We start from the raw sequence: 24,174 nt of genomic DNA on the forward strand, positions 1-24,174 counted from the left end.
ACCCCCCAGCGCCTGGCGATTTCTCGTTTAGCAAGGAGTAGACCCATAGCGGCCAACCCGCGAACTTTTTTGGGGAAGTTTACTGTGTAGCCCAATAACGCCACTTCTGGAGTGGGAACAAGTGTAAGCTCTAACATGTCTCCCAAGACCTTGTAGACTTGTGCCCAGAATGTTTGCAGTCTCGGACAGGTCCAGGACAAGTGTGCGAAGTCTGCATGTGGTGCTGCGCACTTCCAACAAAGGTGAGGTCGTGCAGGGTCAATGGAATGGAGTCTGTCTGGGGTCACGTACCAACGGCGGAGGAATTTATAGTGAAGAAGTTTGTGACGACTGTTCAGAGACACCGTAGCAGTAACCTTACAGCAGGCCGTCCATTGTTCATCCGTGATAGGCCTACCCAGGTCCGTCTCCCACTCCACCCGCGCCCGGTCCTCCGCACAAGGGAGCAAAGCCGCACAAGCCTTGTACAGCCTCGAGACTATATGGGCCCCTGTCTCTCCGTCAATAATAATGGTAAGGGGTTCAAAGGAAGTAGGCTCAAGGGGGAAACCCTCAATGGCCGCTTTGGCCGCGCAATAGAGTCGGCGCAGAACAAATCTGTCCATGAATGTAGCCTCACTAAAGCGCGCCTCTTCCGACGCCGAGAATATGTGCCCTTCCGGGTATAAATCTCCCATCCTGGTGAGGTTAAATTTACTCAACGTGCGCTGCACAATCGCCTCGTCCGTGCCCGGCAGCAGTCCCGGGTTGCGAATAGGTAGCGAGGAGGAATATAGGCGGGTGTGAGCTAAATAGCTCAAAAGTTTCTTCCAGGCCCAGCTCGTAGTGGACACTGTTTGGATATCTACCGGATTCCTGGGGATACCCTTGGGCAAAACGGCAGCCAACTGTCCTGGGAGCACAAAGTCTGCCTCAGGGCGCAAAAACGGGATTCGAGCGTCCGGATGGTACCAGGCATACGCATGTGCGCACTGCGCGACCAGATAGTATAGGTACTGATCAGGTATGCCGAGGCCTCCCCTATCTTGCGGGAGTGTGAGAGTCTTCCAACGAATCCGGGGGTGTTTCCCGCCCCAGACCGGACGGATCAGGAGGGACCTCAAGGTGGAGAAGAAAGACCGAGTGAGGGGAACAGGGATATTGTTAAAAAGATACAAAAATTTAGGGAGCACAATCATTTTTACAATGGCTATTCTGGCCGACATGGAGAGCGGGAGGCGCAGCCACCCCTCCACCTGCGTCTCCAACCGCGCCACCGCGCGCCCATAGTTGAGGCGGATGATTTCGTCTGTGCTCAAATGGATCTGAATGCCTAAGTAGCGTACTGAGTCCGAGCACCACTCCAATGGGAACTCGCACTGCCACGGGGAGGTGCCACTAGTCAATGGGAATATAATGGATTTGTGCCAGTTGATTCCCAGTCCCGAGTGGCCACCAAAGCGTAGTATCTCACGAATCAGGGGGGCAAGATTGACCTGTGGTTCCCTTACATACAGGATAGTGTCGTCTGCGTACAGGGAGGCCAACAACGGGCCCGTTCTAAACTGGAGACCACTGTGGAGGTGCCACTCCTGGAAATGCCGAATCAGGGGGTCCATGGCTAAAATGAACAAGAGCGGGTAAAGCGGACAGCCCTGGCATGTGCCGCGTGTTAGGGAGAAAGGGCGGGATAACGTACCGTTGATACGTAGACGTGCCGTGGGGCGGCTATAGAGGAGACGAACCGTGGCCAGAAAATTCGCCGGCATGCCCATGCGTTCCATAACCGCAAGAAAGAATGGCTATTCTAAGGAATCAAACGCCATCTCGGTGTCGAGTAGAATTGCAGCCGCAGGTGTGGCTGGGTTGATTCTGTGCAAAACAGTGAATAACGTACGCAAGTTCAGCGACGTCGAGCGACGGGGGACAAAGCCCGATTGCATGGGCGAGATAATGAACTCCATCAGTTGGGAGAGCCTGTTGGCCACTATTTTGGCTAAAATCTTATAGTCGGTATTTAAGAGGGAAAGGGGCCTATACGACCCACACAGCAATGGGTCCTTGTTTGGCTTCGGGAGCAGGACAACGACCGCCTCTCGTAGAGTAGCCGGGAGCGATCCACGCTCCAACGCCTCCGCATAGACCTCAATGAGCCTAGGTGCCAGCAGATCAGAGAAGGCCTTGTACAAGTCCCCGGAGAAGCCGTCAAGACCCGGAGCGGAAGAGCTCCGGAGCACTTTAATCGCTCCCCGTACCTCCGTCACTGTTATGGGTTCCGCCATAAATTCCTGCATGCCCCTATCCAGAAACACAAGCGCGATCTCAGACAGGTAGGCGTCCCGAGCGGCAGAGGAGTCACCCATTTTGGAGGTATATAACTCAGTATAATAGGCCAGGAATTCATCCCGAATCTCAGCGGGCTGTGCGCGGAGCGTGCCATCTGCCCCCCGCACCTCGGCTATCAGGGACCTGCTATACGGCGGTCTCACGACCTGTGCGAGCGTGCGCCCCGGCCTATCCCCCTCCCCATACCGCCGAGCCACGTGGTATTTCCCAAGATACAGGATCTCCTTATCCGCAGCCTCCCGAAAATCTGACAGGAGGCTCAAGCGCTGAGCGAATATCGCGTCGGAGGGCGACCGTCGCGCCTCTACATCAACCGCATCCAGCTGTGCCTCTAAGCGCGTGATTGTCGAGCGTAGTGTCCGCAGGACCCCAGCCTGTTTAGCAATGCAAACCCCTCTGATATAGGCCTTGAACCCCTCCCACAGGACAGCCCAGGAGTCCACCGAGCCAGTGTTGAGCGCAAAATAGTCTTCTATGGCCTCATTCACCTCATGGACAAAGAGATCATCCAGGAGCGCCTTGCCGGGAAAACGCCACTGCCGCTCAAACCCCTCCGGGCGAGGGACGTCCAAGCCCAGCACCACCGGCGAATGGTCAGAATAGGTTCTGGGGAGGGTTCCTGACGTGCGATACCAGAGGGACAGGGAGGGGGACATGAGCCAGTAGTCAATCCTGGTCCAGGTGTTGCCCAGAGAAGTGTGTGTAGGCCGTGGTGCCTGGGTTGCGCCTGCGCCATACATCAGTGAGGGAGAAACGAGTGCATAGATCCAGGAGCGCGCGCCTCGCCCTAGGCTTTGTGTCAGCGGCCCCTGAGGTGCTATCCAGCCCCACATTCAGCAGTAAGTTGAGGTCGCCGCCGAGCAGGATGGCCGCGGGCGCAAGGGAGGCCAACTGGGCAGCAAGCGCATGGAAAAAATCTGGGGAGTCCGTGTTAGGAGCGTATACACATACCAGAGCGACCACATGCCCCATCAGCACTCCCCTCACAATGCAATAGCGTCCGTCCCTGTCCCCAAGGAATGTCTGGCAGTGGAACGGGATTCTTTTATGAACTAAGATCGCTGTGCCCCTGGCATAGTTGCTGAAGTTGGAAAAGTAGCGATGGGCGCCCCAGGAAGCTGCAAAACCAGTATTCCCCGATGCGTGTAAGTGTGTCTCTTGAAGAAAGGCGATGTCAACCCTGTGTCGATTCAAGTAATGTAGTATTTGTTTGCATTTACGCTGATTATTGAGGCCACGGACATTCCAAGACATAAGGGAGAGATGGGCGGGAGTCACATTTAGACCTATCTGAGCCATCGATGCCAAACTGTACATAAGAATAGCAGGAGCGAAGCAACATTTCTGTGTACCAAAGAGAACAATGCGCACAAAGCAATATCATGACAATCAAACTTAAACATTCCCCCCCCTCCCCCCACCCAGCCAAACCACGCAAACGTGAGGCAATCCCCAACCTGGAAGCAAGAAACAGAGCTCTAAATAATAATACCCAATGTACATCACAAAAAAAAGACAGAGCTGCATAGCCCAGAAATATACCCAACGGTTTCAACCAGAGGGGGGTGACGACGATCCGCATACAACCCAGCGCTGCATGACAAAAAAATATGCATAAGGTGTACAAAAAAGTCCTCCAATTAACCAGAGTCAACGTTAGCAGAGTTAGAGCCGGGGCGCCATCTCAACTGACATCGGAGGTCGCAAGCAAATCCTGGCTGTGCGCGGAGCCACCGCGAGGGGAGGAACGTCCATCCTCGGCATCCCTCGGCGGGCTCCGACGCGGCTTATAGTTGCGACAGAATTCCTGCACCGCCGTGGGGGTATCAAAGAGCCTAGTGCGGCCCTCGACGTCGACCCGCAGCCGAGCCGGGAAGAGCATTCCATACCTGAGGCCCAAATTTCGCAGCGCGGCCTTTGCACCCGCATATTTCCGCCTGGCCTCTTGGACAGTGGCCGTGAAATCGGGGTAGAAGGAAAGTCTTGAGCCCTGCCAATGGATCTCACCCTTTTCTCGGGCGAGGCGCAGGGCAGTGTCACGGTCCCGAAAGTTCATGATCCGGGCGATGAGCGGTCGCGGCGGTAACCCCGGGTTAGGCCGCGGTCCCAAGGAGCGGTGAGCCCTCTCAATCACGAAGCCCGGGGTGAAAGCCTCTCGCCCAAAAATGTCAGTAAGCAACTGTTCCACAAAGACATCAAGTCTACCCGTGGCCGTGGTTTCCGGAACCCCGGTGATCCGCACGTTGTTGCGCCGACTGCGCGATTCCAAATCTTCGTTCTTGATGGCCACTTCTTTCAAGATACGCTCAAGCCTGTCCACTCGCTTAGACTCCTGCACAGTTCTGTCCTCTAGGGTAGAGACCCGGGCCTCCTCCTCTCCCAGACGCTGGTCGTGAGCCTGGATCTTAGCCCCCATGGTCTCCAACGTCCTGTCCAAGGCGTCGAAGCGGCCATCCAAGGCCCTGAAGCCAGCTCGCATTTCCTGAAGCCATTCCGGGGACTGGGCACCAGACAGAGGGCCGCCAGACGCCCCCTCGGCCGGGCCCGACATGGCAGGGCGATCTTCCGCGGGCCGCTCCGAGAGTTTCTCGAATGGCAGTGTCTTCTGTTTAGGGTCTTTGCGACCCATGCCACCAACTGTCCGAGGGCCACCAGCCCGCCGGCTGCAGAGTGAGGGCGGCTCAGCTATGTCGGAGCAGTAGGCCGGCAGGACCGTTCAGCCTGTGGACAAGCCACCCAGGCCACCCAGGCGTCGCAGTGTTCACCGCAGGCAGCCGCCGGCCCGACCACGTCTCGCCGCCGGTCCGGGGGATCACCAAGCGTAGCAGGCAGGGTCCAGAATGTATTGGAGGGGAGCCGTAGCAAGGCAGACCACGGCTGAGCTTCAGCGAGGCGAGGTCTGGCGTGGTAGGACAGCTCGACCAGGCCGCAGCACCCAGGTCGTGTCCAGGGAGGGCCCGCGGAGAGAGGCGGAGACAGCCCGAGCGCCAAACCAGCGCAGCGTCCAGCCCGCCCCCCCACGCCGCCAGCGGGCCACCCCGCAGTCCCCCCCCGGTCCCCGGATCGCACGACCAGGGGCCCCAGGGATTGGACGCGTGTAAGGAACCGCCCGGCGCGCCCGGCCAAGTCCGGGCGTCCGGCACCCCCCAGCCCACCGCGGTGCAGGGTGGACTGCAGACACCCGCCAGTCCGCCCCCCGGAGCTCAACGCCCTCCCCCACGCCCCGTCCCCGGGTACCTGGTTCACTGGCAGCCTCCGGTCTCGCACTCCCGGTCATACGGCCTGCATCCGTCCGCCATCTTGGGCCCCAGGGTGAGACCTCCTCAGCCGGTCCCGAGCGTCCCAATCATCGTCGCGGCGTGCTCCGGAGGTTCTGGGTCTGCAGCGGCGACGCCAGGGGCACCGCGCCCGCGGCAGGAGGGGAGGAAAGGAGCTTCAGCGCCGGGCTGGCAGCGGAGCTTCAGAGCCGCGCGGCCATCTTAGCTCGCGGCTTGGCCACGCCCCCTACTGGCAGAAAGGTTGGCGCTGATGGTCCCCCACTTAGTTCACGCTGACCAAAATGGGTTTGTCCCCGCAAGGTGCATGTCACTGGACCTGCGGAGATATTTCCGGGTGGCAACCGAAGCCGCGTGAGAATGGCCCGGGCCGGATGTCTCATCCTCAACCTAGAAAAATCATTTGACTGCTTAGAATGGGGCTATCTGTCGGTGGTGCTGCTGAGATACGGGTTGGACATGGGGTTCCTCCAAATGGTCGATTTACTGTACAAAAACCCCACAGTCTGAGTACGGTTGGGCCCATACGTCTCCAATGCCATACTGGTGAGTCGAGGCACCAGGCAAGGGTGCCCCTTGTCCCCGCTACTCTTCGCGCTGGTGATTGAGCCCCTGGCCGTGGCTATGTGTGCGACACTGGGGGATGGCATACCGCTGGGGGACGCGGTCCATCAAGTGTCGCTCTACGCAGATGACCTGTTGGTGTATGTGAAAGATAAAGAAAATATACCTGGCCAGCTAGCCCTACTGCTGCAGACCTTCGCCACCATTTCAGGGCTCCGAGTAAACGCAGGTAAATCCTGTCTTTACGCATTTGGTGAGGGAAATCTTGACCCGGGCTACACCCTTAGTGGCACACGAGTACAGTGGAAGGAGGGTACCTTCCGCTACTTGGGGATACAGATCTACCGCACACCAGCGGACTTGTTTGACGGGAACTTGGGGAGTGCAGTAACGGCGATTCGATCGCAGGTGCGCTTCTGGAACACACTCCCGCTGACAAACACGGGCAGGGTAGCGCTTACCAAAATGGTCATGCTCTCTCGACTCCTGTATTATTTCGTCAATTTACCCCTGTTTATTCCGGCGGCCTTCTTTACCACCCTCACTAAACTGTTAAGATACTTTATCTGGGGCATCGCTCGGCATAGGCTGGCACTAGCAAAGTCATATTTGCCGACGAATCAGGGAGGCCTGGTTGCACCTTGTTTCGAACACTATTACTGTGCCGCCCAGCTGCAATGGGTTGTCCGCTGGCTAGCGGACAGGGGTAGAGAGGACACAGCCACACTAGTGCCGCCATACTCGCTGGAGCAAATAACTAGACTCTTTCACCCTGCCGCTACTGTCACGCCCCCGACGCCGCTCCTCTTAGCAGTGGCATACAAATGTTATCGTAGGGCTCTATATCTCACCAAAACTGTCATCCCTTACGCACCTGCAATATCACTGGAAGGATCCCCCAGCAGAGAAGGGGTGCTCACAGCTCCTAAACTCGCAGAATGGCGGGAGGCTGATATCCACACTCTCGGGGATTTATACCGGGATGGTGCGCTCATACCACACGAGTCCCTGGTGGAGGAAGAGGGGCTCCCACCTGGGCTGTTTTTAGCACACCGCTCTCTAATACCGAAACTGACCGTCACATGGGGGGATATGACCATGGAGCCCAGCCAACACCTAACCATACAGTATTTACTCGTTATGGGGAGAGGCAGACACCTCGTTTGCTGGTTTGCGGCATTGTTGCGGGGACCCATGGCCTTCAACCTAGACCCACTCCGCCGCAAATGGGAACTGGATCTGGGGCGACAGCTGGCGGATAAGGAATGGGAAAGGATACTAAAAAGTCCTGTGTGTATACCCAGAAACATGCGATTCCGCCAAATCCAGTTCTTCATAGTCCATAGGGCATATCTTACACCCAAGCTAATTACCAGGTACTTTCACCTCAAAGATGCGATGTGCCCCAGGTGTAGTGAGCAGGGGGAAGGATTGCTACATATGTTATGGAGTTGCCCTATGCTAGGTACATACTGGCGCACAATCAGCAGGCTGTTGCGGGGTTGCACAGGCCGCACCATACCTACGGAAAAGGTGACGTCCTGGTTCCTAGATCTGGGACTAGTGGTTGCGAAACGCCTCCTAACAAAGAGGTGGAAGACACAGGACCTGCCACACACGCGGCCCTGAGCTATTCACTTCAGGCATGGGCTAAGGCAGAGGGAATTGCCATTAGAAGGGAGGAAACACTGGGGCTGAGGAAGGAACCTATAGCAGCTCACTGGGAGCAGATACTTTGTGCGCTTCAGCAGATGGAGAGGGAGGGACCAGTGGAGACACACCTTCCACCAGTGCACCGATGTGATATTCCAGTAAAGCTTTACCCTTGGTCGAATTCCTGTACACGTGTAGTCACCGCTAATGCACAGTCACAATCACGAAATACAACAAGCATTGGCATAGACAATAGGTCTCGCATTTGGAATCTTATAAGTGTTTAGCCATGCAACAGTTGATGTTGTTGCACCAAGGATATTGTGCTGCATAACTAAATACTTATAAGGTCCCAAAAGCGAGACCTATTGGCTATGCCAATGCTTGTTTTACATTGTTAGCCAATTACCCCTTAATGTTGTGAAGTCTGGAAATCTACCCTCTGGAGCAGAAGCCTAAAACAGGTACCCGTGTCGGAAGAGCTTGCGCTCCCTCCTGCCTTTCTCCGTCTTTACCATTACTAGAAAGAATAAAATATTCAAGACTTACGGTACTTTACCCCCGACCGCCGAACCTCTCTCCCAGGACCCCAGACTGTGTTCAAAGCTAGGAAGCTGCTGTCCGGGAGCAGTGAAGTCCGAATTTAGCGATGGGTAGGGGGTGCCACAGGGAGCACCGAGGGAGGAAGAGAGACAGAGGGAGAGAGGGAGGGAGAGCGACAGAGAGAGGCCAGGGGGCTGTGGCAGAGGAGAAAGGGAAGAGGGACAAAGAAAAATGGGCACAGAAAGAGAGGGGGTGAAGGGAGAGAGGAATGTGGGAAAGGGGGTGGTAGCTCCCAGGGATATAGGATAGAAGAAGCACTGAGAGGGCAGAGGTGAAGGAAGTAGGAGGCATGGAGTGGTAGCAGGAAGGAAAGACTGTGAAGTGAGAGAGTTAGGTAGGGGTGGGAGAGGGAGGATGAGAGACTGAGTTAGTGGTGAGATAGGGAAAGAGACAGTGAGAAAGGGGCGAGAGGGAGAGAGAGGGAAATGTGAGACAGGGAGAGATGTAGGAGTGAGAGGGAAGAGAAGAAAGAGGGAGGGATAATAGAGGTAACACGTGGTGCAGGGGTGCTACAGCAGAGGAGAGGACGTGCAGGGAGAGACAGTAGGGGAAGGGAGTGAGCGCAGAGGAGAAAAGGGCAAGAGGAGAGGCAGTAGTAGAGAGAAGGGGAGCAGATGATAGGGAGGGGGGATAACGGAGAGTTAGAAGAAAGAAGGATAGATGATAGAGATATATAGTTTGGGGGTAGTTGAGGGTGGGCATGAGGAAGAGCAGAACATGGGGGAGTGATAGAGAAGAGAGGGGGGCGAGGAGAGCAGGAGTGAAGAGGGGGTCAGGAGAAGGATACATAAGAGAGATGTAGAAGAGAAAGAGGAGGGAAGAAAAAACTGTGTATATGGGAAAGAGGAGGTCAGTGGAGAGGTGAAAAGAGAGTCAGAAGGAATCCTTGGCAACAAAGCGCCGCCCCGCCACACTGTAGCAGAGAGGGAATTGGACGAGAGCAGAGCAAATCAACAAGCACACCAGGTGCTTGTTGATTTGCCCATCCTCGTCGCCATAAATGTAGTGGGCTGGCCCCACTTGTGCAGGATGTACAAGTAGACGCTGTAGACGTGGCCAGGTAGGAGTAGATGAAGTTTATTGAGATCTTAGGTGTAGAAGTAGTAAACCCAGAACAGGCCCCACAATAGGCCCCAACATAGGCCCTGCTATCCTGGCTGATGACGGCTGATAGCCAGAAACCGGTCCTAGGATGCTTGATTCCGGTCCAGGGAAGACATGGCTTGGCAGTTCGGGCTGGACTGTTCCCATGAGGCACAGGGTCAAGACTGATTTGCATATGGCCATGTCTAAACTGGGTTGGTGTAGTGGGCAAAAGAACGATGGATTTAACCCAGATCTCTTGACTGGGGGAGAATGTCTGCATTGTCAGCATTCCGTCCATCATTTGTTTGTTGTAACCCAACATAGGCCCCAGCATAAGCCCCACCAGGAGCAGCCTCCTAGCTGCTCATCCCATCTTCCCAACTGTCTCAGTCCCACACAGTATACAAGCATTCCACCCACACTAACATTCTACGCGGAACACTGACACTGGCTGAGCAGCTAGGTACAGAATGAAGGGAACATAATAACATGACCTGAGGATACTACACAACGTTAGGCTAGCCAAGAACCATAAGGCGATAAAAAACCTTGCGGTCTTCTGCACTGTGTAGTAAAATGTTCAACTGCACTGGGTTGATTAGCAGTCCCTCTGGGTGTTTTGATGGCCAGAGCTGCACCACAAACAATGCATTTATTTAGTACTGTTAAATCCAGCAGCAACGACCAATGCTGTGTAGCTGATTACCCTTTTCAACGCCAGGATAACCATATGCACACACGGAGCCATTCTGGCTCTGTACACTCGAGCAATCATTTCTAATGCAGGCTCAAATACCGTAATGCAAACCATGTAATATGGTCCAATACCGAGATTTGTGTTACTATATTTGATGCTGCTCCCGGAGGAGCAACCATTACCCCAAGCATCATCACTAAGCACACAATGATAATATGCGGTCTACATCTTAGACAACTGTGATGGTAGGGTGAGCTCTTTGAGAAGGGGAATGGATGAGGTTTAAAACAAAAGCAGTGGCATCACCTCACACAAAAGGAAGCACACATGCATCCAAGTTACCGTGAAATATTACGTTTACTTGCCTTTGTAAATGAAGAAAAAGGAGCCCAATACAGAGTAGCACACTGTGGTAGCAGAACGGACTCAGCAGACCAGGAAGGGGAGATTCGGTAGCGAGAGTGGCAGCCATTTCAATCATCGCGATCATGAGGGATGCGCGCGCAGCAGCGCACGTGCTTGTGCGCGTTCTAGCAAGCTGTCTCTCGGCATGCTGTGGCGGGGGCGGGGAAGCGCACGTGCACGCGCCAGTGGGCTGAAGCGCTTCCCAAAAGTGGATTGCATGGCGGCACGATGCACGTGATTGTGGGCGTGCTCGCCATGCAATCCACTTTTGGGAGCCCCTTACTGGAGTCTTGCATCGCGATTGCTACGCAATAGCTAGGCGAGACCTAAAAAGGACACCGGGGAGGGATGTGGGGAAGGGGTGAGGGAGTTCAATGTATATATACCATTTTATGCTGCTACTGTTATAGTTCCTTTGTTCTTACGTAAACCATCTGTTCAAATGCCCAAGGTGAATGTCCGGGACAGAACCCTACACACTGTCATGATGTTAACGCACTGCTACCGAACTGTAACTTCAGTGTCTGCAACACGACTTTCAGATCCAAGTTAACCTCGCTCCTGCGCGAGCACTCCTCTTACCAATTAAGGTACAATCAGTTTGCCTGTGAATCCAATGTTGCTACGAATCCAGATGTTGGCTATCAGCCTCATGCATGACTGTACGTTTACATATAAGTTGCCTGTCATGACTATGTGGAAACTAAAATCAATAAAAACAGATTTGAAAAAATAAAAAATAAAACATTTCTACCCAAACAAACCTTTTTCAGCAGCATTTGGAGGATGAAAAACTGGGGGAAAAATAATGTTCTAACCTATAGCATGCAGTTTGCCTGCAGCTCTTTGATGACAGTTTATTGGTCATTGTGCTATATTAGGATTGTATTTTAGGAACTGCTGGTTACAAAAACATCTCTGTGGCAAAAGCAGTAACCCACTGAGCTATGCACATAAAATACAGTTATGTGATTTGCATGGTACATTTTCTTTGCAGCTGACATATTAACCCTCTGTGCTACTTTATGATGAGTCAAAACTGTCACTAGCCCAAACTCTGATCTCTCTCCAGCAGGAACATTAACCACCAGAGTTAACTTGGCATTTTTATTGCTGCCTGAAAACTGCTGGACACTCTACACACAAGGTGCTCTTAAACCCATAAGTTATTTCTTTGCACAGCGCCCCCGAGGTCAGCATCAGGTGCGGCTGCACCAGTCACAGTCAGTGCTCCCCAAAGAGGTTGGTACCTGAGGCACAGGGGCAAGGGAAGGAAGTTGGAGGGTGTGATGAGGTGGGCATAGTAACATTCACACTGCTTTGGTGACAATGGCCTTGGCACAGCAATGTTTATGGGGACCCTACTTCAAACAAGGATACCTGGATATGGGCCCATCTTACTATTGCTTAATCGCCTCCTCATCATTACCTTGGCTACAGTCTGCACCGCTGTTGTGTGAGTCAAAGGCCGTAATTCTCAAAAACCCTCACAAGAGATGAGGCTGTGAAGAGGCTGTACCTCTGTTAACGGCATGGTTGGTGCAATATTAGGTTAATGACTGGACTTTACCTTGCAACAAACCTTCACTTTTGCCCGTTTAAGCCTTACTTACAAGAATGCTGATTGTCTGGTAATTGCACTTACCAGCAGAAATCAAATCAATCCCCAGATGATGGGCATAGCCGGCAGGTCGCACTTGTATATTTAATGCCGCATAACGATGCAATTGATGTGAACCACAGGTTCCTGCGGTGCACATCAATTGCATCGTTATGCTGCATTAAATATGCGAGTGCGAGGACAATAATCTGATGCCTGGATGTGAGGGATGACCATCACAGACACAGGGTCTCTCTGGTGACTTCACGTGACTCATTGATCGGGTCTGGTCGGGTCCCTTGGTCAGGAGGAGTTGTTGTGAATAGGTGCCGAAAGTGAAAGTGCTTGCCTGCCCAGTAATTTAATAGCGTTACAACAAACAAATGATGGACGGAATGCTGACAATGCATACATTCTCCCCCAGTCAAGAGATCTGGGTTAAATCCATCGTTCTTTTGCCCACTACACCACCCCAGTTTAGACATGACCATATGCAAATCAGTCTTGACCCTGTGCCTCATGGGTACAGTCCAGCCCGAACTGCCAAGCCATGTCTTCCCTGGACCGGAATCAAGCATCCTAGGACCGGTTTCTGGCTATCAGCCGTCATCAGCCAGGATAGCTTGACTCCAGTGGCGAAGTGAGCACGGGTCCCACGTCTGGGAATACCCATCCCACTTAGGGCGAAAAGCGTTACAACAAACAAATGATGGACGGAATGCTGACAATGCATACATTCTCCCCCAGTCAAGAGATCTGGGTTAAATCCATCGTTCTTTTGCCCACTACACCACCCCAGTTTAGACATGACCATATGCAAATCAGTCTTGACCCTGTGCCTCATGGGTACAGTCCAGCCCGAACTGCCAAGCCATGTCTTCCCTGGACCGGAATCAAGCATCCTAGGACCGGTTTCTGGCTATCAGCCGTCATCAGCCAGGATAGCTTGACTCCAGTGGCATAGTGAGCACGGGTCCCACGTCTGGGAATACCCATCCCACTTAGGGCGAAAAGCGTTACAACAAACAAATGATGGACGGAATGCTGACAATGCATACATTCTCCCCCAGTCAAGAGATCTGGGTTAAATCCATCGTTCTTTTGCCCACTACACCACCCCAGTTTAGACATGACCATATGCAAATCAGTCTTGACCCTGTGCCTCATGGGTACAGTCCAGCCCGAACTGCCAAGCCATGTCTTCCCTGGACCGGAATCAAGCATCCTAGGACCGGTTTCTGGCTATCAGCCGTCATCAGCCAGGATAGCTTGACTCCAGTGGCGTAGTGAGCACGGGTCCCACGTCTGGGAATACCCATCCCACTTAGGGCGAAAAGCGTTACAACAAACAAATGATGGACGGAATGCTGACAATGCATACATACAGATCTCTTGACTGGGGGAGAATGTATGCATTGTCAGCATTCCGTCCATCATTTGTTTGTTGTAGCGCTTTTCGCCCTAAGTGGGATGGGTATTCCCAGACGTGGGGCCCGTGCTCACTACCCACTGGAGTCAAGCTATCCTGGCTGATGACGGCTGATAGCCAGAAACCGGTCCTAGGATGCTTGATTCCGGTCCAGGGAAGACATGGCTTGGCAGTTCGGGCTGGACTGTTCCCATGAGGCACAGGGTCAAGACTGATTTGCATATGGCCATGTCTAAACTGGGGTGGTGTAGTGGGTAAAAGAACAATGGATTTAACCCAGATCTCTTGACTGGGGGAGAATGTATGCATTGTCAGCATTCCGTCCATCAATTGTTTGTTGTAGCGCTTTTCGCCCTAAGTGGGATGCGTATTCCCAGACGTGGGACCCGTGCTCACTACCCACTGGAGTCAAGCTATCCTGGCTGATGACGGCTGATAGCCAGAAACCGGTCCTAGGATGCTTGATTCCGGTCCAGGGAAGACATGGCTTGGCAGTTCGGGCTGGACTGTTCCCATGAGGCACAGGGTCAAGACTGATTTGCATATGGCCATGTCTAAACTGGGGTGGTGTAGTGGGCAAAAGAACGATGGATTTAACCCAGATCTCTTGACTGGGGGAGAATGTATGCATTGTCAGCATTCCGTCCATCATCTGTTTGTTGTAGCGGTTTTCTCCCTAAGTGGGATGGGTATTCCCAGACGTGGGACCCGTGCTCACTACCCACTGGAGTCAAGCTATCCTGGCTGATGACGGCTGATAGCCAGAAACCGGTCCTAGGATGCTTGATTGTGGTCCAGGGAAGACATGGCTTGGCAGTTCGGGCTGGACTGTTCCCATGAGGCACAGGGTCAAGACTGATTTGCATATGGCCATGTCTAAACTGGGGTGGTGTAGTGGGCAAAAGAACGATGGATTTAACCCAGATCTCTTGACTGGGGGAGAATGTATGCATTGTCAGCATTCCGTCGATCATTTGTTTGTTGTAGCGCTTTTCGCCCTAAGTGGGATGGGTATTCCCAGACGTGGGACCCGTGCTCACTACCCACTGGAGTCAAGCTATCCTGGCTGATGACGGCTGATAGCCAGAAACCGGTCCTAGGATGCTTGATTCCGGTCCAGGGAAGACATGGCTTGGCAGTTCGGGCTGGACTGTTCCCATGAGGCACAGGGTCAAGACTGATTTGCATATGGCCATGTCTAAACTGGGGTGGTGTAGTGGGCAAAAGAACGATGGATTTAACCCAGATCTCTTGACTGGGGGAGAATGTATGCATTGTCAGCATTCCGTCCATCATTTGTTTGTTGTAGCAGTAATTTAATAGTGCGTGTGCGCAGGCAGCAGAGACTCCAGGATGGTGACTGACTGTGGCCGGCGCTCTAGGGAGGGGATGATCGGGGGGTGAGTGACTGTGTGCCCCAGTGGACAAGACAGTGTAACCAAACTTCAGGGGGGGGCATGCAAAGCAAATGGAGCCCCCCCTATCAGGCCACCTCGCTCCTCAGGCTCTCACTCACAAGTTATCACCCAAACTGGCCTGGCATTGGCAAACGGTCGTCTCCACTGCTGCGTAGCGCAGAACCGGGGCTGGGGCCTGTATTAATTTACCAGTTAACTTCTAGGCCCTTGTAGGCAGGGCTGGACTGGCCCTAGCGGGCACCGGGCAATCCCCGGTGCGTCGCACGGGTGGGGGCCGGTTTTGGGCCCCTGGGGGCCGTTTTCGTTACAGGGCCGTCTTTTTGCAAAATCGGCCCTGTAACAAAATCGGCCGAAAACCGCCCTGGCAAAAAGCTCGGCGGCACCCCCCCTCCCCGCCACCCCCACCCCCCAGGTGACAATCATCATGATTACAATTTTTGATTTGTCATCCACGGTGCGCAAGCCTCCTCGCTCCGCTGAGGACTCACACAAGTGGAAGAGCAGCAGCAATCCCAGGCAGAATCGGGCCGGGGCCTATACTATACACATTTGCTTTTAATCCAGGCCCGGCCCATCCCGTCCTCGTGGTAGACTGTGAGCTGTGCACGGCTAACTAACAGTTGTGATAAAGTCCCTTAGGGGCATATTATCAAGAGAGGTGATAAAATTATCGCCGCTTTAGCGGCAGAAAGCTGCCTCTAAAACGGCGATAATGGGCTTGATAATATGCTCTATGGAATTCCAATTGAAGCCCAGGTTAGATGTCCTTCACATTTAACATGGGCTTCAATTGGAATTCCATAGAGCATATTATCAAGCCCATTATCGTCGTTTTCTGCCGCTAAAGCGGCGATAATTGTATCGCCTGTCTTGATAATATGCTCCTTAATTCTGTACAGGCAGTGCTTGAAATGGAAAAAAAGAAGTGCAGGTATTCTGTACCTGAGTACCTGCTTGTTTCTGAGAAGTGCCGGTACTCTCCAATTAAAAGTATAGCATTTCTCTTGAGAAGTGCCGGTACTCTCCCTATCAAAATGAAAAAAAAGTGCAGGTAGTCGGTACGGACAGTACCGGCCCATTTAAAGCACTGCGTATAGGTGGGTGGTTGGAAGGGCGGCGGCGCTACCTTCCTTCTGAGTCGAGTGCAGGGTCTCCGCGGGCCTTGAAGTGAGGCCCTCGGCTCAGTCCTCCGGCCTCGTCCGCTTTGTACCAGGGCCAATATTTGCCTCTTCAGTTTGATCTGGGCCCATGGAGACACAGAGGCAGACTGCGGACGTTGTGTTAAGCAAGCATTGATACCTCCCAGGATGTGGGCGCACAGGGACCATGAGAGAAGGGAAAAGTTACTTAAGAATCCTAGCTAAGTCTGGGAAGGAGGGCAGCCGCCACACCCAAGAAACAACAGTGATTTTTGTAGGCTTAACAACCCCTCCAACATCCAACCTTATGTCAAATTAAATATTGTGCAAATCAGTTCAGCTGTTTTATTAAAATGCCGGTGGTGACGAGCACACCTCTCCTGCACACACATAGGCCTCTCTCTCACACCCGCACATCTCTCTCACATACACGCCTCAATCATACACACCCATACACTTCTCATACACACACCTGTCTTGCGCACGCACACACTCCGCTCTCGCACATACACAACACTCTCGCACACACACTTACCACTCTCTCGCAAACACACTTACCACTCTCTCCCACACACATACTGCTCTCTCACACACATACCACTCTCGCGCACATACATACAACTCCCTCGCATACAAACCTTTCTCGCACAAACATGTTTTCTCTTGCACACAAGCCTCTGGCTCTATTTCTCTCTCACACACTCTCTCTCCCCTTTTCTGAAGCACAGTCGCTGCTAAACCCAGTAAGTTATATGTATAAGAGTGTATAATGTTCACTGCTCTTTTAATAATAATTGTCGCTGTGAGACTGCAGTCACATCTCTATGGAGGTGACAATGGGGATATTCAGTTTCTGGAAAGCCTTTTTCCGAGAAATCAGCGTGTAATAATGCCTACGTGGGATAAGGGTCAGTGCTCCGCAGGTCACAGTGAGGCCACGGGTTTGAATCCACCATCCCCCCAACATGTTATTTTAAATGTAACAAATCTTTATGTTGTGCAAATAATTTGTGCCTTAAGAACCATTCCGCGTTTAGAACATTTCCAAACTCACTGCAAGCCCCAGGGCTTTAGGTGTGCCGGGTCTCACTGGTGCTGAGCACCGGCAGTTTTTTACAGGGGGCCTCGAAATGGGTCTCTATCGGGCTCTGTTTTGTGCCCTGGCACAGCCGGTCTAGTTTTTTTCCGGACTGCAGTGACAGCAGGCACATAGATTTTCGCTGCTCACATTGCTCACTTCTCACTTGTGGAGAAGTTAGGGCATGACGTCATACCAGGTGAGCGTTGTAGGGGAAGGAAGGGGCATATTTACAAGCTGGTGATAAAAAATTATCGCCGCTTTTGCGGCTGTTTTCGACCGAAAAGCGGCCATAATTTTATCGCCTAATTAGCAATGCCACGCTAACGCGTGAAACCTTGCTTTAGAGTGGCGATTCCTAACGCCCAGCTTTGCATCTCTAATGAGATGCAAAGTGAACGTTCCTGACCTAACATGACAGGAGAAATGTCGCTAAGCGACATTTCTCCTATCATCAAGCCTCACGCTATGAAGCATAGCGGCAGGAAAAGTAGCGATAACCCCAGTTATCGCTACTTTCCTTACGCCTGTTTCAGGACTGACTTAGCCATGATATCCAATGAAAGGTGGATATCATGGCTAAGTTTGTGAGTCCCTATCAGCAAAAGGGTTACTTTATAAAGTTGACTGGAGTGGCCATCTTGGAATAGTGGCCTCCATGGCCCTATATAGAGAGCCTTGGCTTAGGGCATACTTTGAACAAAATACAGTAAAAAGCAGGCCTTCAGTTGTGTATTACACACACTTCATCGTAGAATTGACGTAACTTTGTTGTGTTACTGCCTCCAATTGGGAAAAGCACCTCTCGGCGTCATGTTGGTATCCTTCGCTTAGTGGGATCATTTATTAATGACAATGGCGGCAGCCATCTTTAAGTGATAGACTTCGATAATATCTGCCCCAAAAAAAGTGACCCATGGTCTGATATAAATCGAATACGGTTATTTCAGGTATTTGTAGGCGTATTGTACACCCCTTTCAATGCAAAAAAAATCGGGGGAGGGGTGGAATGTGGGGGGAGAGAGAGCATGTAAAGAAATAGAGAGAATGAGGAAGCAGCTGCTGTTTAACAAGTTATTTCTTTATAATTTATCTCTGTTTTATTAATTCTTCCAATAGTTTCCCTAACCTTATACCAAACATAACTGATCATGTATTTCAACCCAGACTGGTTCTAACAGAGTACCTCCTTTGACTGATATAAATAATAGTGGAGGATGCACCTAAAAAATGTGCATGATAAATAATTCAGGGAAACCATCAACGAGTAACTGGTGACTAGGTTTTTGAGCTCCAACAGTCCTTTGTTTCAAATTTACAGTATAACAGACATTTATTCTGATGGGTTTTTTTCTATACAAATGCTTGTTCCACTGATGGAGACTTAACATAATTAATCTTAACTAAGTAATTATCAACCCATAACTCGTTTGGAAGGTACCAAGTTCATTTTATAAATAGCACAGAGTTTACCTTTTGCTCAACATAGGTAACTTTACTACACCCATTAAGGATATCAGATATCTATTTGGCGATCATGTGCCTATGGTCAGGTTAAAAAGTGATGAAACTCGTTATCAGTATTATGACCACAGGCAAGAGCTCGCATTCTACAAATCCATTTAGCTTCATTCTTCCTTAGGGTGAGCTCCCTATCTCCCCCTCTTTTGCTAGCCACTACATGCTTAGTTTCATGAAACTAAAATGCAGAATCAGATGGATGAATTTGTATATAATGCTCTGCCACAGGGTACCATGTGTCTCCACTTGCTATTGCTCTGTGATGCTCTTGGATCCTAAGCTTTAAACAGCGTGTTGTGCTCCCTACGTAGATCATTCCGCAGGCCCATGCTAGAACATAGATCACAAACATAGTATTGCAGTTGATAAACTCATTGATTTTGTACTGTTTCAGGCTGTTGTAGGCAAATTTCTTTGTTTTGTTTTTAACAAATTGTCATATACTACACGAGTCACAGGTAGAAAAAACATTTGGTTTTGTGGGTAACCATGTTCCAACCGCCCGAGCTGATGTTACATAGCTCGCACATAACTTATCCTTTAATGTTAACCCTTTTATGTAGGTAACTGAGGGGTTCTGTTATGGTATGTTATGTTATAGGGGTATTTGTTAAGCGCACGGCTACTCCATGGAGTGTCCCGGCGCTGGTCTGACCCCTGGACAGAAAAGCTAACAGCTGAAACAAAACCGTACTATTGCTGGAAAAGCCAGGTCTTTAAACCTCTCCTGAAGCTGAGGAGGTCACATTCTTTTCTGAGGAAGAAAGGAAGACTGTTCCATAATTTTGCAGCTACCACTTGAAAAGAGCGGCCATCTTTATAAGAGCGGCGAAATTTAGGCACAATTATCAGCTGTTGAGATGATGAACGCAGTGTTCTAGAAGGTTTATAGGGCTGGATTTTATTTCTAATATACGGGGCTCCAATAATGTTCAGGGCCTTAAAAGTTAAGACCAAGGATTTAAAACAAATCCTTTGACGTACTGGTAACCAGTGCAGGGTATTCAGATGAGAAGACATGTGAGCTCTGGGTCCAACCAAGAGTATGGCCCTTGCTGCTGCATTTTGTACTACCTGCAAACGGTTTAGTAGGTAGTTCAGAAGGCCCAGATACAACACATTTACGTAGTCCAGCCTAGATATAATCAAGGCCTGTATCACAGTTTTCCTATGCGAAATAGGAAGAAGAGGAAGGAAATTCCTCATCATCTTTAATAGTCCAAAACAGGTGCCTGCAGTTGATTGAACCTGGGACTTCATGGTCATGTCGGAGTCAATCTTTACTCCCAAATTTTTTATGGTGGAGACTGGTTTCTCGGGTGGAGAAAGATTTTTAGGCCACCATTGGCGCCACTCGTCATCCGGAGTATGCCCAAAAAAGATAATTTCCGATTTATCTGAATTGCAGAGCAACTGGTTTTAGTTAAACACCTTGGTAAGGCAGACATTAACTTCATTGCCATTAAACACCTCATCCTTCTCACAGGTGAATAGCAATTGTGTATCGTCTGCGTATGATATAATTTTTGCCCCATAATGTTCGGCTAAAAAAGCAAGAGGGGCCATATATATGTTGAACAGGGTCGGACTTAAAACAGAACCCTGAGGGACCCCTACATTCAGAGATTGAATAGGGCTTGAAAAAGGAGGAGCCCAAACTGTTTGCTGTCGGTTGTCCAGAAAGGAAGACAACCATCTGAGCATCATGCCCCCTATGCCACTCTCCTTCAATCTTTGAAGGAGGCGGTCATGTGGCACGGTGTCAAAGGCCGCTGACAGGTCTAATAATATCAGCACCGCCTTTCCTCCTTTATCTAGGGTACTTTTGATTGTCTCTGCAATTTCTAGTAGAGCGGTTTCTGTACTGTAGTTTGCTCTAGGATGGAGTACCTGGTTACCCTCAATAAAAATCAGTAACGATAGTATTCACATATTTCTCCATCACTTTGGAGAAAAAAGGTAGGAGCGATATAGGTCGGTAATTGCTGGCTTCCAAGGGATCTGCTAGTGTTTTTTTTTAAAGAGGAAGAATTTTCCAATGCTTCCAGTTTATGGGCAACCTTCCTTCGGACAGACAGAGATTGAGCGTCCTATTTACTGCTGGATTAATTACTTCAGCAATTGATACCAACATTTTTGCTGGACAAGGGTTGGAAGGAGATCCGGATTTTAGGGCTCTCATAATTTTAATTGAAGTGGCCATGGGCATGGACAAAAACTCCACAAGGGTATTCTCACCGGGGGGGCTTGTATGTGGAGATCTAAACATGCTGCTGATCGCATCCTGGCATGGACTACTGAAAGAGTCCTGAATTATTTGAATTTTCCTATAAAAGTATTGTGCAATTTCATTTGTCCATGTATCCGTAGGGGAAAAATAATTTTTAGAGGCAATCGGGACGGTAAAATCCTTAACAATCTTGAACAATTCTTTAGCACGGTTATTTGCTTGTTCAATTTTGCTAGCCAAAAACTGTTAGCTTATCTGTAAGTTCAAAATTCTTTCTCCAGCGGCGCTCTAAATTTTTACATGCCCTTTTCCTTTTCCTTAAGGACTCATTGAACCACGGTGCCGAGCTTCGGCCTTGTATGGCCACTCGTATTTTAGTGAGGGCTAGCTGCATACTACACTCATAGAGCCAGTTTTCCAGAGCAGACACATCTTGCTCTAAATTATCATTAACTGGTATGGGAAGTTGGCTAAGCATAGCGGTTACAACCTCAGATGTTATTTGGTTAAAAGATCTGAAACTTTCCGGACTATTTTTATAATAAGACTGAGATTTGGTCGGAACCTTTCCAATTATAAAAGTTAACAGAAAATGGTCTGACCGGGGAACAATTGGTTCTAATTCAGTAGTCGAGAACATTTGATCTAAAGTATGGCCTTTTTCATGTGTAGGGACCAATTGGCATTTGCGACCTTAGTTATTTTAATCCCCCAAATTTGCCAGTGAGGCCAGCCGGAATCCCTGTGCGGGAGGACTGGGACGGCAGACAGATTTGTGGAAGCCCCTCCCAATTTAGCCTATTTGGTAATACCCCATGCCAGCCGCGTGGTCGGTTTTGGCAAGGCTATTGACATGCAATCTGCCCAATATGGGTGAAGCATAACGAGGCATCTGGGAGACATCAATTGATAGTCTAACATTTGGAGAGGAGTTGGTGAGGTCACCTATTAGCACCCCTTTTCCACCAACCATCTCAAGGGGGCACTCATTGGTGGCTTGCCCCGAAGCACTCGAGCCGACTCTGCCAAGCAGGGAGTCGTTTGAGGGGGACATTTTATCCATGGAAGCCGTGGCGTTGCCTATCATTGAGGTGGCTACTGCCTCTGCTAATGCCCCTCTTGTAAGTGATTTAGTAATGGGGTGGGGAGGGGCCGACAGTGTGTCCCTGAAGGTAGTTAGCTGGAATATAGCGGGCCTTGCACGGAACATAAGCATACCAGATTGGAATGTATTTATAGAATCGTTTGGGATTTGCTTGTTCCAGGAAACCTGGTGTTTGGAACCACAACACAAGATGGGTTATACTACCTATTTTGTCCCTGCCACACGACCAAGTGGAGGGAAGGGGCGCCCTTCGGGAGGGTTGCTAATCTGGGTAACCATCTCCCTGCGGTACCCCATTAAATGTATGGCTACTAAGTCACCTGACCTCCAGAGGCGAACAGTGAGAGGGCCAGGTGGAGGGAGAGTGCTTGAAATCTTCAATATTTATGTCAGAGGCACACGGGGTGGCTCGTCTACTTTGCCCTCAAATGGCATTGACGAGGAACTCAGAAACAGTAGCGCTGATTCCTTCCTCATGCTAGCTGGGGACTTCAACTGTACATTTGAACCCCTTGCTATGGATGATGTGCTAGGCACCAGAGATGATGATGTAAGGAGAGGTATCCCACCGTTACAAATCATGCCAATTAGAAGATGGACTCAAAGTGCCATCGACCTTAATGCCCTCTGCTTGGAGCATGGCCTTAGAGCAACTAATGGCAGGTCTAACTCAGACCAAATGGGGGCCCACACGTTCAACAGAGTAGGGCATTCCTCACGGATTGACTATACCTGTAAATAGAGGGGTACGCCAGGGATGTGTCTTAGCCCCCACTCTGTTTTCACTGTATGTCAATGGAGTGGTGGAGCACCTGCTGCAACATCCTGCAGACGCACCATCCCTGGCTGGTAGAAGAATACCTACCCTCCTATTTGCAGATGATACACTCCTGATCTCTAAAACCCCGGTAGGCCTGCAGAGTCTGCTAACTAGCTTTAAATCCTTTTGTGACGCAAGAGGGTTAGTTATAAATACAGGGAAAACCAAGTACTTGGTCCTTAATCCACCGAAAAAGATAGCTAAACCACCGACCCTAGATTCTGTTTCCCTCGAGAGGGTTACGGAGTTCGATTACCTCGGTATTCGTCTCTGTGACTCTATGAGTTGGAAATGCCACCATCAAAAGATGTTGCTGACCCATAAGAGGGTGGTGGGTGCCCTTCTTAAGGAACAACGTGCCTCAACCCTCAAACCCATTGCGCCTATACTAGACATTTACAGGGCAAGGGGTGCTAGTGCAGCACTTTATGGGGCCAAACTCTGGGGGGTACATAATGTGGACCAGCTATCCCACTCAGAAAGTAAATTCCATAAAGATCTAATGGGGCTCCCCTATAGCACCCCAACCCTTCCATTGCTCCTAGATATAGGCACTCGGTCAATTAGTGACCAGGCTAGGCTCCGTCCTCTCCTCTTATGGGCGCAAATCTGGAGAGTCCCAGAAATGTCTAGCTTCGCGGATGGCTTAACCGATGTGTTGGGGCTGCCAGGCTGGTCCAAGATCTGTTGGTTGAGCGAAGTAAAGCGTCTTCTCGCCAATCTTGGCCTTGGTGACGCTTGGAACAATAGAACTGCCCCCCCAAAGTCTGACCTGAGGAAGATATATTGGAGTTGGGTAGCGGACTGTAGAAGTAGTAATGCCAACTTGTGCAGGACCACCTTGGAATTCCTTTTGGTAAAGGAAGTGTCCTTTTGCGAACCATATTTGGATGTTATTATAAACCGCAGGGACAGGGCTCTATACTTCCAATTCAGGATAGGTCTACTTCCCGTTGGGGAATTGACTTCTAGGTGGAAGGCCCCGGTACAAGCAATTTCTTCCTGCCCATTCTGTGAGAATAGGAAAGAGACAGTCCCCCATTTGTTGTTTGAATTCCCGGCCTATGTAGTCCCCCGTAGCAGATGGTTAAAGCCACTCTGTAGAGAACTTGGAACAAGACATTACAAGGAGGCCCTACGTATATTGAAAAACGACCCACGGCCCCTCTTTGCTTGTGGCTTAGCAAAGTTCCAAACAATAGGCAGGGGAACAATTGGTTCTAATT

Source organism: Triturus cristatus, chromosome 7, assembly GCF_964204655.1.
Source record: "Triturus cristatus chromosome 7, aTriCri1.1, whole genome shotgun sequence".
NCBI classification, from domain to species: Eukaryota; Metazoa; Chordata; class Amphibia; order Caudata; family Salamandridae; genus Triturus; species Triturus cristatus.